The following is a 17261-nucleotide window of genomic DNA, read 5'->3' as shown; positions in this document are numbered from 1 at the left end:
AAAAAGCTTTTACCAAAAGCCAGAGCATTCCAATCAAATTATCAGATGGGACAGGCAACAAATCTTGGTTAGAATGACACCTTGACTTTGACCACTAGAGTGCAGCCCATTTCTCAAGTCACAGTGCCGTTGTGGAGTTGAAAATGGGGTGGCCTCTGAAGACCAGGACTACCAGATACACCTGCTTTCCATCCACTGGTAGCCTCCACTGGCCCGGAATATCAAACCTACTTGATGCTGTTTGCTGTGCTTACACTGAAGTTTTAAAAATTCATGTGTTGTTTTCCAGTGGGTTTCTTGATGAATTATAGCTGTTTTTTGTTTTTGTTTTTTTTAAAAATTGTATTTATTTATTTGACAGAGAGAGGCACAGCGAGAGAGGGAACACAAGCAGGGGGAGTGGGAGAGGGAGAAGCAGGCTTCCCGCGGAGCAAGGAGCCCGATGCGGGGCTCGATCCCAGGACCCTGGGACCATGACCTGAGCCGAAGGCAGACACTTAATGACTGAGCCACCCAGGCGCCCAGCTGTTTTTTTTTTTTTAAAGTGGTGATACTAATGGGTTAGCCTGGTGATGGTTATTAACAAACCTAAAAAAATAAAAATAAAAAATAAATAAAGTGGTGATACTACCACTGAAATAATTGTTTGCTCTCAGACGCTGCCATGTTCCATCACCCTTAGAATTTTTCTAACATTCTCATTAACATTTTCAATATTAAAAGGCTTATTATGTAGGGGCGCCTGGGTGGCTCAGTCGTTAAGTGTCCGCCTTCAGCTCAAGTCATGATCCCAGGGTCCTGGGATCGAGCCCCGCATCGGGCTCCCTGCTCCGCGGGAGGCCTGCTTCTCCCTCTGCCCACTCCCCCTGCTTGTGTTCCCTCTCTCGCTGTGTCTCTCTCTCTCTGTCAAATAAATAAATAAAATCTTTCAAAAAAAAAAAGGCTTATTATGTAGTGAAAAAGCATATATCCTAAAACATACTTACAGTATAAGGATTTGTTATTTGGGTAACATTTGTCCTCGGGAATTGCTCTGATTACATTTGTGGAATTTGGAATCTGGTAGAAATCATAGAGCCCGACTCTGGGTTTCCATCTTTAACAAATATTGACTGACTGCCTGCAACCACCGTGATGGGCATGGGATGAGTGGACAAGGCAAGCTTCCACCCTCAAGGAGCTTAAATTGTAGGGAGGGAAACAGACGCCAAGTAGCCAATCATATGTTTATTTAATTATAACCATGGTTAGGGGCGCCTGGGTGGCTCAGTTGGTTAAGCGACTGCCTTCGGCTCAGGTCATGATCCTGGAGTCCCGGGATCGAGTCCCGCATCGGGCTCCCTGCTCAGCAGGAAGTCTGCTTCTCCCTCTGACCCTCTTCCTTCTCGTGCTCTCTATCTCTCATTCTCTCTCTCTCAAATAAATAAATAAAATCTTTAAAAAAAAATTATAACCATGGTTAAGTGTTAGAATGAATGCTTGTTAGGTTAGCATCAATAAGGTACCACCCCACCTGAGAGGTCAGGAAGGGCTTTGCTGGGGAGGGAGCATTTGACCTGAGATCTGAGCCTGAATCTGAGAGCTGGGTGCCCATTGACTTTGCCTGGAAGGTGCCCCCCAATGCCCTCCCTGTCTTCCATTGCTCTCTCTCTCTCAAGAACCTGTTTATTTCTGTATTGTCCTTACTCACAATTATCTGGATTTATTGCCTTGTTTATTGTTTGTTCCCCCCCAGAATAGCAGCCCTTTGAGAACAGGAGCTCCCTCCATCCTGGTCACCCCTGCATCCCCGTGGCCTGACAAAGCCTGACAGAGCCTGACGAGCACACAGTGGCTGGAGGATCCAGGGTGAGTGCGAATCAGGGTTAGAGAGGAAGGAGGCCTGTGGGGGCCAGACTGTGCAGGATACAGGGAAAAGCAACAAGGCCCAGTTTTTGTTTTGTTTAAAAATTTATTTATTTTAGAGAGAGAGAGAAAGAGAGTGCGTGAGCAGGGGGGAAGGGCAGAGGGAGAGAGAGATGCCTCAAGCGGACTCCCTGCTGAGCACAGAGCCCAACACGGACCTCGGACCTCGATTCCAGGACCCTGAGATCATGACCTGAGCCGAAACCAAGAGTCGAGTGCTCAACCAACTGAGCCACGCAAGCGCCCCAACAAGGCCTAGTTTATGTTTCAGGTCTCTGGTTGCCATGTGGTAAGTGGTGTGGAGGGAGGTAAGGGTGCTTGTAGAGAAAAGTGTGAGTCGCTTATCATGATGAGCACTGAGTAATGTACAGAATTGTTGAATCAATATTGTGCACCTCGAATTAATATAACACTGTGTTCACTACATTGGAATTAAAACAAAAAACTTAATAAAAAAAAAGAAAGAAAAGTATGTGTTGAAGGCTTTGTTTTGTTTTGTGATCTTTTAATCTCTAAAATTATAAGACATATGAAACATACTGAAAATAATATCAACATTCATGTACTCTTCCACCAAGACAGATGTTAAAATTTTGCCTCTTTTTTAAAAAGAAAACATTATGGATACTGCTAAAGTTCTGCCATTCTTTCCTTTTCTCTCTTCTACCCCCACTTTACAGAAGAGGAATCCAAGGCAGAGAGGTCAAGCTTTGTCCTCAAGGTCTTTTGGCAAGTAGGGGGTAGTCTGGATCTATACTAGATGGCCTGAGCCCTGAGCCTGTATGTTTTATATGCGTTTGTACTTTTTTTTTTTTTTTTTAGAACACACGCAAGCAGGCAGGGGTGGGGAGGGGCAGAGGGAGAGAGAGAATCTTAAGCAGTCTCACAACCCTGAGATCATGACCTGAGCGGAAATCAAGACTCAGACACTTAACAGACTGAGCCACCCAGGTGTCCCTCCATTGTGTTTCTGAGATAATTTCTCTAGCAGCATAGATAGAAATGGAATTGCTGGGTCCCAGGCAAGAGCATTTTCAGTTTAATAAGGGTCCGTAGAATGACCTTACGAAGTAGATCTCCAAACAAATCCTCACAGAATAATCAGGGTCAAGATAGAGGGAAAAACCCAAACCCTACAGGGCCTTATATGTTTTACCTCCACAAGGCCATCTCCCTGACCTCCCTTTCTACCACCCTTGCCCTCATACACTATTCCAGGCACAAGGGCCTCCTTGCTATAAATGAGAAGGGCCTAGCACATCCCTACCTCAGGACCTTTGCACTTGCTATTCCCTTGGCCTAGAATGCTCTTCCCTCAGATGTGCGCATGGCTTACTCCTTGCCTCATTCTGGTCTCTTCTCCGTGTTACCTATTCATTGAGGCTTCCCTGTGCCCTTCCTCCCAGTCCCTTTCCCTACCCTGCTCTCCTTTTTCTTCTATAACATATAACTCTAGTTGACAAATATGTATCAGATATGTATTGTGTATTGCATCCCCCATTAGAGTGTGTTTCATGATGGCAAGGATTTTCTCCATATTAACCACTGCCATTGTCAGTGTCTTGAACAATGCCAGGCATTTAGCAGACTTGGAGATAGATAGATAGATAGATAGATAGATAGATAGATAGATAGATAGATAGATAATTTTTGGCAATAAGTTTTCTTTTTTTTTTGAGTATAGTTGATACAATGTTCCTTTAGTTTCAGGTGTCATTGATAAATATATTTTTTAAAGATTTTATTTATTTATTTGACAGAGAGACACAGCTAGAGAGGGAACACAAGCAGGGGGAGCGGGAGAGGGAGAAGCAGGCTTCCCGCTGAGGAGGGAGCCCGATGCGGGGCTCGATCCCAGGACCCTGGGACCATGACCTGAGCCGAAGGCAGACGCTTAACAACTGAGCCACCCAGGTGCCTGATAAATACTTTTTGAATAAATGAATAATCCCAGGGAGTTTCAGAAATACAGACATGATGAGGTAAGTCCAAATTTTACATTAGTCTTTTTCTACAGCACTCACGTATAATTGTTACATATTTGGTATTTTAAGGATTTGAAATGCTTAAGAGAACTTGGCATCCTAGTGTCTACCAAGAGAACTTTATGGTTATCATTTAAAATGGAAAATTGAGGGGTACCTGGGTGGCTCAGTAGGTTAAGCGCCTGACTCTTGGTTTTAGCTTAGGTCGAGGTCTCAGGGTCGTGGGATGGAGCCTCGAATCATGCTCCCTGCTCATCATGGAGTCTGCTTGTCCCTCTGCCTCTGCTTCTCCCCACCCCCCACTGTGCTCACATGTGCTCCCTCTCTCTCTCCCTCGAGTAAATAAAATCTTTAAAAATAAAATAAAATGTAAAATTGAATTAAGTTAAACTTTTGATTTTAGGTTAAAATCTTACTAAACTTATAAATAATATTAGAATATTTAAGGGAACTTGAGATTCAACATATAAGTGTAATAGATTTGTAAGATACATTTAAGAACTTAGGTTTGTCAGAAAACTGAGATACTTTTTTTTTTAAAGATTTTATTTATTTAATTGACAGAGAGAGAGAGAGGGAACACAAGCAGGGGGAGTGGGAGAGGGAGAAGCAGGCTTCCCGCCGAGCAGGGAGCCCGATGCGGGGCTCAATCCCAGGACCCTGGGAATCATGACCTGAGCCGAAGGCAGTTGCTTAACCAACTGAGCCACCCAGGCGCCCCAGAAAACTGAGATACTTAAAGGAAATCAAACATTAAATTTATAAATGTAGTTTAAAATGTTTAAGAGATTTTAATTATACTGTATCTAGAAAGACCTTTAAAAGTATCATCAAAGGGCACCTGGCTGGCTCCGTCAGAAGGCATGCAACTCTTGATCTCAGGGTTGTGAGTTCAAGCCCCATGTTGGGTGTCGAGATTGTTTAAGAATAATAATATGAATAAATAAATAAATACATGTAGGGGCGCCTGGGTGGCTCAGTAGGTTAAGCATCTGCCTTCGGCTCAGGTCATGATTTCGGGGTCCTGGGATCGAGCCCTGTGTCTGTCAGGCTCCCTGCTCAATGGGGGGCCTGCTTGTCCCTCTCCCTCTGCCCCTCTCCCCGTTCATGCTCTTTCTCTCTCTCAAATAAATAAAAAATCTTTAAAAGAAGAATAAAAAGTAAAGTGCTACTCCATGGTCAAGTACTATTATTATTACAGATGAGAAAACCCCGGGCCGCTGAGATTCTGTGAGGCTGGGCCACAAATGGCCACTCAAGCGTTCCAGCTCCCCACCCGGGCTTGCTCCTTCCACCTTGGACAGCCGTCTCTCCGCCTGCTGTCCCTGCAGTCCTTGCAGTGTGTGTGGGGCCGGTGACAGTCTTCAGGCCCCACTGAGGTTCAGTTATAGTAACTAGCAATTGGCCTGAGCAAAGGGCGTTACGCTGCCTCCATACAACCCTCTCTGAGGCTATTGTCCTTCCCGTTACAAACGGGGAAACTGAGGCACCTGGTACCCCAGGTCTTTTGGTGAGTGGGAGATGGAGCCTGGATCTAGCCCGGTGGTCTGACCCAAAGCGCTCCTCACTGTGTCTGAGCACCTGCTCCCATTCTGCCCCTCTGAGGACATCTTGGCCTCTCCAGAAGCTTCCTGGGGGCCCTGGTTAAGGTCACTCTGTCCATGAAGGAGGACACAGAGGAGGCCCACCTACTACCTGAAAGGTCCTCCCTCTGTGTCCGTCTCTGCCTTTCCTGGGGTCTACCCCCAAGTCTGGTGTGTGTCAGTGTGTGACTTGCTCCTGTCATTCTGGTTAACAAGGTCACAGGGTAACCTCTGGCTGGCCTCTCTCTACAGGCATCCCAGAGAAGGCAGCCCCTTTGACAATGATAGTCCTCACTGTGGAGCCAGGACGCGACTCTCGTGTGGAAAGTCCACGATGGACCAGCCCGGTGTGAGCGCTCTTCTGACCACAGCGGCTCATGCAAAGTGAGTGTGACAGGAGCTTCATGGTCCGGGCATCCTAGAAGGTGTACACGTGTCCCCCAAGCTCAGGCGACAGCTGGAGACCTGATGGGGTGGCCCAGGCCCCCCAGGGAGATGCCCTGTGAGCTAGGTCTTCAAAGGAAATCCGCCACACCTGAGCAAACGTGTCCAGAGAGGACTCTTGATTTTTTTTTTAAAGATTTTATTTATTCATTTGAGATACAGAGAGAGAGAGAGAGAGAGCATGAGCAGGGAGAGAGGCAGAGGGGGAGGGAGAAGCAGGTTCCCCGCTGAGCCAGGAGCCCGATATGGGGCTTGATCTCACAACCCTGGGATGACCTGAGCCAAAGGCAGACGCTTAACCATCTGAGTCACCCAGGCACCCCAGGACTCTTGATTTTTAAATGTTTACACCCCTCAGCAGGAAAGCTCCAGTCTGGTCCCCTGGACTTTGAGGGGCGGGGGCAGATATCTACACCTGACCCTGAGATGCATCTTTTAAAAGACCTTGACTTTTCCTCCCAAGGTGGCATTTTAGGGTGGGTAAGGCTGGTGATTTCAAGGACAGCCTGCCTGTTGTAAGCAAATTTGGAGTAGCAATGCTCTAATAACACCCTCAGAGGACAGGTTGTTCTATGGAAGCACACGTTCCGGTTAAGTGCCTTCTGTATGCAAAGTTTTTCGTTTTAACTATTTTGTTAAATTTTAACAATTGGGAAACTTTGAAAGCTGCTTCCACACACTTCCTTGCCTTCTTGGGGAAAAACAAAAGGTACAGAATTTTTCCTAGCGCTTTGGGGCCATGGGATCTGTGTGCTGCAATGTGGGCTTGATCCCCAGGCTACGAGCAGCACTGATGGACTGTTTGCCCCACACTGTGGAGCCTGGACCACTAGGTTGTCTGGATTCCTTACTTCTAATTTTGTTCCGGTTGTTTATTCATCCAAGCTGGCCCTTCTTCCTGTTCTCGGTCAGCATGTCCACCCTGGCCTTCCTGTGGCTGTTTCTTCATCTCTGAGGGATAGGGGGGACCAGAGCAGCCAGCTCATTCCAGTTCTGTCCAGTTATCCCTCTGGCAGTGGCTGGTGTGAGATAGGAGTGCCGATTTCTATTTTTTAAGATTTTTTTTTTAAGATTTTATTTATTTATTTGAGACAGAAAATGAGAGACAGAGAGCATGAGAGGGAAGAGGGTCAGAGGGAAGAGGGTCAGAGGGAAAAGCAGACTCCCCGCTGAGCAGGGAGCCCGATGCAGGACTCGATCCCAGGACTCCGGGATCATGACCTGAGCCGAAGGCAGTCGCCCGACCAACCAAGCCACCCAGGCGCCCCTATTTTTTCAGATTTTATATTATTTGGGCGCCTGGGTGACTCAGTCGTTGAGTGTCTGCCTTCGGCTCAGGTCATGGTCCCAGGGTCCTGGGATCGAGCCCCGCATCAGGCTCCCTGCTCCGCGGGAAGCCTGCTTCTCCCTCTCCCACTCCCCCTGCTTGTGTTCCCTCTCTCGCTGTGTCTCTCTCTGTCAAATAAATAAATAAAATCTTAAAAAAAAAAAAAAGAATTGCACGCTCCACCGATGGAGCCAGCCAGACTCCCCAGGAGTGCCTATTTCTGCTTGATTATCAATGTGGTGTACAAATCTATATACACGTATGCACCTTACCTGTAACACACATAGTATATGTAACATATAACATGTATGTGTATATCATTACTGCTTTAATTTTCACTTTCGTTTTAAGTTTTTAATTTAATTTAAAGATTTTATTTATTGGGACGCCTGGATGGCTCAGTCAGTTAAGCGTCTGCCTTCGGCTCAGGTCATGATCCCAGTGCCCTGGGATCGAGTCCTGCCTCAGGCTCCTTGCTCAGCAGGGAGCCTGCTTCTCCCTCTGCCTGCAGTTCCCCCTGCTTGTACCCTTGCTCACTCTCTCTGGCTCACTCTCTTGCCCACGCTCTCTCTAACAGATAAATAAATAAAATCTTTAAAAAAAAGATTTTATTTATTGATTTGAGAAAGAGATAGGGAGCATGACTGGGGGAAGGGGCACAGGAAGAGGGAGAAGCAGATTCCCCGCTGAGCAGGGAGCCAAACACGGGGCTCGATCCCAGGACCCCAAAATCATGACCTGAGTTGAAGGCAGACGCTTAACTGACTGAGCCACCCAGGCGCCCCTCAGATTTTATTTTTAGGTCATCTCTATGCCCAACATGGGGCTCGAACTCACAACCCTGAAATCAAGAGTCGCACATTCCACTGACTGAGCCAGCCGGGCTTGCCCCTGAAGTAAAAACTATTCTGAAGTCTTGCTATGTCAGGTGTGGCAGAACCACATCAGTATGAGCTGGGAGCAGGACACAAATGTGGTCTCAGGAAGCAGTGGTCAAGTGTTCTCAAGCCTGGCTGCACAGAATCACCGGGAGGGTTTGACACAAACGCTGAGGCTGGGGGGCCACCACAGAGGTTCTGATGTAGGTCTGGGGGCCTGGGCACGCGGCAGGAATGAACCTCTGCCCTAAGACCCGGATAAAAGGATAGACTCAGGGACCGCAGTGTGCCTGGGGGTGTGGGGACTCTCCTGGCAGAAACGTGAGTGCTAGGCCAGGCCCTTTAGGAGGCTCTGTGGGACTTTTTCTTTCTTTCTTTCTTTTGCTTCCTATTGGCTTCTCTGTGGCATGGAACATTTGGACAGCTAGATCAGGGAGCCCACTTTAAGCTAAGAAGCCCTATAACTGAGAAAAACTACATGTCCACACAGGATCAATTAGGGGTTGACTCGCTGCATTTTTAAAAACCTCACCTAGGCAGTTTGACCTTTCTTTCTGTACCAATCTCCCCAGGACATTGGTCACGCCCACCATTTCAATACCACCTCCACTGCAAACAGGTTGCTCCTCTTGGGTCCAATTTGGGGGTGTATTTTTTTTCCCCGAATTTAAGAGATCGCCAAGCATGGGTCTCACTATCTGAAGAAGGCATCAGGAACTTTCGAAGGGAAGCCTAGCCCGAGCATGCCCGCTCATGTGCGCTTGCGCACACACTGCATTCTTCCAGGGAAGCCCCGAGGGCGTCCATTCCAAGAAGGTGTGTCTCCCAGATCGAAATGTTTGCCTCATACCAAAGGTGGTGGCGTGCAGGGTTTAACTTTGGCAATCCTCGATACCCTTGCAAGATTCCACCAAGACTGCGGCTTATTATGCCCCAGGAAGTGTCCTAGGTGCGGGGATGTAGTCCACAGGCTGTGGGGTGGGGTGGGGGTGGGGGACTCCAGCAAGAGGCAAATGGCCAGGGACACAGGTGGTAATGGGGCCATGCCTTTATCCATCCACCCATCCATGCACTCGTTCATCTATTCAACAGGTATTTATTTAGCGAACAGGACCAAAGTCAGGGCCCTATCCGAGTGTGGGATGCAGATGAGGAAGGGCTTCAGCTCAGCAGGGCAGATGCCTTGGGTGGAGGAGAGCCACTCTGAGCCCAGGCCTGGAGAAGCATCAGGGACAGTTTCTTGGAGGAAGTGACGCCCAGGGCCAGGCCCTGAGAACCGAGCAGGAGCCCGAGTGGTGGGGCGGCCCCAGGTTCCAGAAAAGGGTGTAGTCCGTGCAAACACGGGGAGGGTGTCTCCGAGACAAGTCAAAGCTCAAAGAGGTAAGTTCACTGCAGGACGAGCAACCAGTGATAGCAAAGGTACAGCCTGGGGGGTGGCCGGAACCCCACACAGCTGAGACAAAGGGTGTCCAGGTGCAGGTAGGGCAGGTGAGGGGCTGGAGACGGGGCCACGCACCCCTGCAAGTGCCAGAAAGCCAGTCCTAAGCCTCAAACTGAGAAAGCCGGCATGAAGGAACGCTGATGATCAGGGGGATGGTCGAGGGCGGGACACCAGAAGGTTAAGGCACACCCCGTCTCACTTGGAGAGTACTGGAGTCCCAAACTCGGTCTCCAATCAGGGGTACAGCCTGCACATGCCCTCCACACCCAACCTATAGAGGAGATAGAGGTGGGCGGGTCCCAAGTAAGCAGCGCCCCAGAGGTCCCCCGCTTAGGATAGCCCCTGCTCAAATACCACCTCTCCCCCACCACCCACAAATATTTACATCCTGTTTACGCCGAGGCCTCCCAGGGCCTCAAATTTTCATGAATAAAATATGAGTTTCTAGGCCGAGCCAAGGAGGGAAGAAACCCCCGCCAGCTGGTAGGGACCAGAGGTAGTTTAGTGTTTCGGTTGCTGTCGCCTCCCGCGTGGTATTTGGAGGAAATTTGAATTGGCCGATCAAGGTGACCCAGGGCGGGAGATTTGGCATTTTCTATACCTTCTGGGGGTTCTAGAACTAAACCAGTGGCGGTGCACATCCCCTGAACTTTACTCATAGGGCTGTTTCCTGAGACACCCTGTCACTCTTTTATCCTGAAATGTTGTTAAAGTCCAGGCTTTTCATACGATTATTTCATAGATAATCCAGCCCAATGCCCTCCTCTAAAAAAATTTTTTTTTTAATTTTATTTATTAATTTGAGAGAGAGACAGAGAGAGAGCATGAGCAGAAGGGGCAGAAGGAGAGGGAAAAGCAGACACCCCCCTCCCCAGCAGGGAGCCCAACCCACGAGTGGCTTGATCCCAAGCCCCTCGAAGGCAGACACTTAACTGACTGAGCTGCCCTTTAAGGAAGAGAAAACTCAGGCTCAGTGGGCAAGGGGCTTGCCCGGGACCACTTAGGCTAATCAGTGATAATCTGTCAGGGTTCCCTGTCACCTGGTCCAATATTCTCTCCACCACATCACACTTCCTGCAAGTACAAAATTTTGGAATTCATAGACAGTATATTACAGAATGGTTTTGGGTTTTCAGAAAATTCAGCAGATAGTACCGAGAGTTCCCATATACCCCCTTCCCTGGCACACAGTTTCCCCTGTTAGTAACATCTTAGGTGAATGTGGAACATTTATCACAATTTTTTTTAAATAAGTGCTTTGGTTTATTTTATTTATTTTTTTAAAGTAGGCTCCACACTCAACGTGGAGCCCAGTGCGGGGCTTGAACTCATGACCCTGAGATCAAGACCTGAGTTGAGATCAAGAGTCAGACGTCTTGGGCTTCTGGGTGGCTCAGTCAGTTAAAGCCTCTGCCTTTGGCTCAGGTCATGATCCTGGGGTCCTGGGATAGAGCAGGGAGTCTGTTTCTCCCTCTCCCCCTGCCCCTCCCCTCTGCTTGTGTGCTCTCTCTCAAATAAATAAATAAAATCTTTAAAAAAAAATAAGAGTCAGACGCTTAACCAACTGAGCCACCCAGGTGCCCCCATTTATTACAATTAATGAACCAGTATCAGTACATTAGTATTAACTAAAGTCCGTTGTTTGCATTAAGGTTCCCCCTTTATGTTCACTTGTATGGATCTTGACAAATGCATAACGTCGTGTATCCCCCCATTTTGGTATCATACAGAATAGTTTCCCCTCCCTAAAAATCACCTGCGCTCCACCTATGCATCCCTCCTACCTCCTCCTCCCTACACAGCCCCAAGCAACCACTAATCTTAGTATGTTCTCCACGGTTTTGCCTTTTCCAGAATGTCCTAGGGTTAGAATCAAACAGTATGTGGCCTTTTCAGACTGACTTCTTTCATTTAGCAAAATGCATTACACATTTTTTTTGAGAACTCATAGAAATTTCCATCATGAGTAATGGGGACCTTATAGGTTGGTTGGTTGAATATTTCACCTCTGTCCAATCGCACTCCTTCCAAAGGTGTGGAAATTCCTGGAAAACGACACAAATTTCTTTCTTAATTATTATTATTATTTTTAAAGATTTTATTTATTTATTTGACAGAGAGAGACACAGAGAGAGAGGGAACACAAGCAGGGGGAGTGGGAGAGGGAGAAGCAGGCTTCCCACTGAGCAGGGAGCCCGATGCGGGGCTCGATCCCAGGCCCCTGGGACCATGACCCGAGCCGAGGGCAGACGCTTAACAACCGAGCCACCCAGGCGCCCCTAGATTTCTTTCTTAATTATAATTAGAGAAGGATTCAGGTTGATGCCTGGCGTTGTTTCTTGGACATTCCGAGGTTTTTTTTTTTTTTCCTTAGTCCTTCTGATGCCTTCTCTTCAAACCATTTCTTCGCCAACCGTTTTTCTCATGACTCTGCCTCTCACTTGGTCTTATCCTCTCTTCTGACCACTCTGTACAACCTCCATTGGAGAGAATGTTGGACCAGGTGGCGGGGAACCCTGACAGGTCCTCACTGGTGATTAGCTGAGTGGCCCTGGGTCAGGGAGAAATTCTGTTTCTTTGGACATTGAATGTTTTTTCTCTGCCAAGTGTGTGCTAGAAGCCATTTCCTGTGACATTTCATTTGATCTCTACAAGTCCTTAGTGAGGAAATCCTTATTCCTATGTTTAATACACAAGAGCAGTGCATCGAGGCCGTGAACGATTTGCCCGGAGCCAGGCAGCCAGCAAGTGCCTTGGGGGAAAGGGATTTGAACCCAGGTCACCAGGCCAGACCAGGGCTCTAAGCCTCTACCCCTTCCTTGGGCAGACCTTCGTTTTCATTTTGATCCTAATTAAAAAAAAAAGTCCCACATTTCCCTGGTTTCCACGGTGGCGTAACAGTGTCAGTAACCTGAAGAAATACTTTTTATGGGAAAGAAAGTTCTGGTTTAGTAACAGCTGACCTAAAACCAAACAGGAAGTCGAGCATTCCCGGCTTCAATGGACCATCTGGGAATCTACTAGAATCAATCCTGCCGGGGGGCCTGGCAGTTGGCTTCAGCCTGGGCTCACAGGAGGGAGGTGGAGAGCTCAAGACTCCACACAGCCCTGGCCCCTCTGCCCCCCCAGAGGCTGGAGGTCTGGGGCGGGGGTGAGGGGTGGAGGTGACACTCGGACCGGAGCTCAGGGTACAGGAGAGAGAGAAGCCAGGGAGGGAGGAGCTGAGGACCCAGCCATGGTGCTAATGGGCACCAGTGCTCGGGGTGGGGGCTGACATCAGGCCCCCGGGGGTGGGTGAATCAACCTGGGGGCGTCGGGACAGCCTGCCTGGCCGGGTCTGGTAAGCGCTTGCCATGCACTGGAATGTTCTGTCTCAGGGAGCCCTGCCACTTGGTTCCTGGCCCCTGGTGTAAATCCCTGGTGATCCCCTACTCGGAGAGAGCATAGTTGCTGCTCCTGCAGAGTACTCACAGCATGCCAGGCGCCCTGTGAACTCTGGAGAAAATGCTATCTCATTTTGCTCCCCCAGAGAGGGAAACTGAGGCCCAGAGCTGTGGATAGCAGTAAATGGCAGCACCAGGATTCTACACCAGGGAGGCTGATCCCCAGAGGCTGCACCACCCCACCCTATGGCCTTCATCTTTAGAAAGACCCCCCTGGACCCCCTTATGTGTCTGCTTTTCCAGGAAACACCCCAGGACTTGGGTTTGGGTTGTCATCCCCTACCTGAGGCCAAAGTGGGGGAGCAGGGGTGAGGGTCCCCAAATGTCTGGGGCCTCCATCTGGTTGGACTGTAGGCAGGAGTACTCTGGAGAACCACGGGAGGGGGCTTCCTGGGGAAATAGGGTTCACGGATTCTTTCCCAGCCCTGGTTCCCTGGGCTGGGGCTTCAAGGCTGAAAAGCCGGGGGGACCCAGTGGGCAGGTGCCCCCTCCACCCCCTCGGCCCCCACCCCCTGGCAAGTAGCACAGGGAGGCTGAGCCATCCCGCGGGAAGACAAACGGCCGTACCGACATTTTGACAGCTGGAGTGTGACCCAGGTGGAAGGATGGTCTAGGCTGAGCTGGTTGCTTCCCTCAACCAAAGCTGGGGTCAATTCATGCGGCCCATGTCTGAGGAGCCCATCCAAATGGAGGGGCTTCACTTTTACCAACCTCCCCGTCGCTGCCAAGCAACTTTTTTTTTTTTAAGTTTATTTATTTTTTTAGTCCTCTCTACACCCACTGTGGGGCTTGAACTCACGACCCAGACATCGAGACGTGACTGAGCCAGCCGGGCGCCCCCAGGCAACTCTTCATCTTGATTTCTTGCCTCTCAAGATTCTCAGAAGATGAACTTTAGTCCCCTATTTCATAAAATAAGGAAATCAGGTCAAAATATTCCAAGGTCTAGAACATTCCCAAAGAGTGTGATTTTGTGTTATTTATACATTTGTCCTTTAAAGGCAAGTACTAAGCTTTCCAAAGTTACTTTTCCTGAAAGCATGAATTAAAAATATATCTAGGGGAGCCTGGTTGGCTCAGTTGGTAGAACGCACTACTCTGGATCTTGGGGTCGTGAGTTTGAGCTCCACATTGGGCGTAGAGATCACTTTAAAAAAATGTGTATTTTAAATGTGTAAGCAGAGCTTGTTATTTATCAATATTCTGAAATTACTTTGCAAAACAAAAAAATTATTTTGTAAAGTGAATTAACTTAATTTCATTAAAAAAAAAAACAATAAAAATGGCCCAAGAGGAAAGGGGGACTAGAGCCTGGCCTGGATTGGGTAGCCACCGGCTTTGCCAGAAAGAACACTGGGTGACCGTGGGCAGAGTTTGTGGTCCTCATTGATTTCTTTCGGCTTTACCTGTCTGGGATGGTTGTTGTTGCAACAAAGATTCATTCGTTCATCATTCATCCATTCATTCATTTACTTGAAGTTTTGTTTATTTAGGTAATCTCTACACCCGACGTGGGGCTCGAACTCACGACCCCGAGATCCAGAGTCGCACGCTCATCAGACTGAGCCAGCCAGGTGCCCCAAGATTTGATTATTTAAACACTGAACATTATGTGTTTATTTTGTTCACTATTTAAAAAATATGTAACATTAAAATATATATAGGTAACATTAATCTCCATGGCAATTAATTTTCTTTAAGGAATGTTCTGTAGTGGAGTACATCGTGGCTTCTTTTAAACAAAGAGCCACATTGCTAAAAAGTCAATCAAACATCTCTGATTTAAAGAGTGAAGAAAATTAAGATGGGGGTGCCTGGGTGGCTCAGTTGGTTAAGCGTCTGCCTTCGGCTCAAGTCATGATCCTGGAGTCCTGGGATCGAGTCCCACATCGGGCTCCCTGCTCGGCGGGGAGTCTGCCTCTCCCTCTGACCCTCTTCCCTCTCATGCTCTCTGTCTCTCATTATCGCTCTCTCAAATAAATAAAATCTTTAAAAAAAAAAGAAAATTATGATGAACGTGACTGTGTTCATATTAAAAACTTCTGTCCGTTCACAGACGTGATCAACAACGTTAAATGATGAGTCACAAACCAGGAGAGATCCTGGTAATTCTTCCAACCGACAGAGGAAGTGTCTAGGATATTTAAATAAGCCTACAGATCCTTATTTTTTTTTAAGATTTTATTTATTTATTTGAGAGAGAGAATGAGAGAGAACACGAGAGGGGGGAGGGTCAGAGGGAGAAGCAGACGCCCTGCTGAGCATGGAGCCCGATGTGGGGCTCGATCCTGGGACTCCAGGATCATGACCTGAGCCGAAGGCAATCGCTTAACCAAATGAGCCACCCAGGCGCCCCAAGCCTACAGATCCTTAAGGAAGGAGGCAAGCCACCCGATAGAAAACGGACAAATCCATGGAGACCTATTTCACGGAAGGGGAGACTCCCATGGCCCATGGACTTTTAAAAAGGTGCCTAACCCCATCCGTGATCAGGCTTTGTTTTGTTTTGGTTTGGTTTGGTTTTTACAATGGCCAGACCCATCAAATGAAAAGAATACCTCCAGTATTTACACTCAGGTTGAAAGCCTGCCAAACTAACAGCGTTGTTGAGGGGTATACATACATATAAAGCAAGGCAAAGCCCTTAACCAACTGAGCCACCCAGGCACCCCTAAAGCAAGGCAAAGCAAAGGGAGGGACTAGAATTCTAGGAAGCCCTGCCTTTGGGAGTGGCCGGGATAGAGAGGTGCCTGTAGAGGATTCAAAGGGAATGAGAACATTTTATTTCTTAAGCCAGACGTTCTTGGCCTGAGTGGCTCAGTCCGTTAAGCGTCTGCCTTCAGCTCAGGTCATGAGCTCAGGGTCTTGGGATCGAGCCCCGCATCGGGCTCCCTGCTCAGCGGAGAGTCTGCTTCTCCCTCTCCCTCTGCCTTCTGCCCCCTGCTCATACTCTCTCTCTCAAATAAATAAATAAAATCTTTAAAAAAAAAAGCCAGGCGTTTTTAACATAAGCATTCATTCTGTTACCTTTAAGTCATGCCTATAAATGTGCTTTATATAGCATCAAAACTGAAGACAATTTACCCTCCATACACTTTCCTTCGTCTCAGGAACCAAGGACCACGATGGTGGGGGGAGAAACCTGACCAAAATCACACAGGGAGGTGGGGGTAGAGCCCAGGATTCTACCTCCAGCCCCACGCTGACCTAAGACCCCCACCCCACCCCCACCCTGATGGAAGGACTCCACCCCAGTCCCACCCTGATCTAGAAGATCCACTGTGACTCTGGTCTCAAATGTTTCCAGGAGGCTCCAGTGAGGAGACCAGGTTCAATACGCTGACCCCAAACCCAGGGTGAAAAGGCCAGAGAGCAAATCAGACTCGCTGGTGAACCGTCCCTTACTTGTGGTGAGTTGTCAGGCACAACAGTGGGGAGAGACCACCTGGCTTTCTTCTCTGGGCCTCAGACAGAGATCCCGGTGGACAAGAAACCTGGCTGCAGGCTGGGGGTGGGCAGGCAGGTGCCCCATGGTTCAACAGGTGGGGGTCCTTTGGTAGATAATACCCTCCAAATTTGTGGCAGCCCCTCCGACTTGCTCCGGGGACTCTGGAAATTTCAGTTCGGTGTTGGTTGGCCAGAGGGGAGGTCTGAGGTATAGAGGGGAAGGGGGTGTGCGGGGGAGCTGTGGGTCCTTGGCTCCACGTCAGCGTCCCCCCCGCACTGGACTGAAGCGGAAGCCCCCCGCTCCCCTTAGCCACACAGGGCACCAGCCCTGAGACCCCGTGGAGCTTGACTGAAAGAGGAAAAGGAGACGCAGTGCCATGACAGGGAAACTGAGTCGGGGCGGTTTCGTGTCTTGCACGGAGCCCCATGGAAGTTTTATGCAGAGGCTGCTTCCAGCTCTCCAGGCTGGGGGAGGAGAGGAAGCAGCTTGCTGATGACATTCACAGACACCCTCCCTCCTGCCAAAGAGGAGGAGGCTTGTTTTGGCCCCTTCCCCTCTCCTTTGCCGCATCCTTGCTCAGAGCTGACCATTTCAGCCCCCATCTCTGCTCCTGCCCCTCCTCGCCCCACCAACGTGAAAGAACAGGAGTAAAGACGCTCTGCTGAGAGACAGCCCCAAGGCCCTCCCTGGCGCCTGTTCCCCCTTACTTAGCCCCACGGTGGAGAGTCAGCCCCGAGCACCCGGGCCGTGTCTCCAGCAGAGTGCTCACGGCTTTGGACTGAGTCTGTCTGTCTGCGGGGAGGAAGA

At 48.8% G+C, this 17261-nt stretch overlaps 1 long non-coding RNA gene across 1 annotated transcript; it reads left to right on the top strand.

Moving 5' to 3' along the window:
* Positions 1-937: 937 nt before the first annotated feature.
* LOC114214490 (uncharacterized) lies at positions 938-16393 on the top strand. Its single transcript, XR_003610430.2, has 3 exons — positions 938-1848; positions 5726-5857; positions 16314-16393. It is a non-coding gene; the product is annotated as an uncharacterized LOC114214490 (long non-coding RNA).
* The last annotated feature ends 868 nt before the right edge of the window (positions 16394-17261 follow it).

This window comes from Eumetopias jubatus, unplaced genomic scaffold (genome assembly GCF_037043125.1).
Source record: "Eumetopias jubatus isolate StellerSeaLion01/CBP00866 unplaced genomic scaffold, mEumJub1_p1.0 scaffold_12, whole genome shotgun sequence".
NCBI lineage: Eukaryota > Metazoa > Chordata > Mammalia > Carnivora > Otariidae > Eumetopias > Eumetopias jubatus.
Note: the sequence above shows the minus strand (reverse complement) of the source record. Positions and strands in the feature narration are given on the sequence as shown.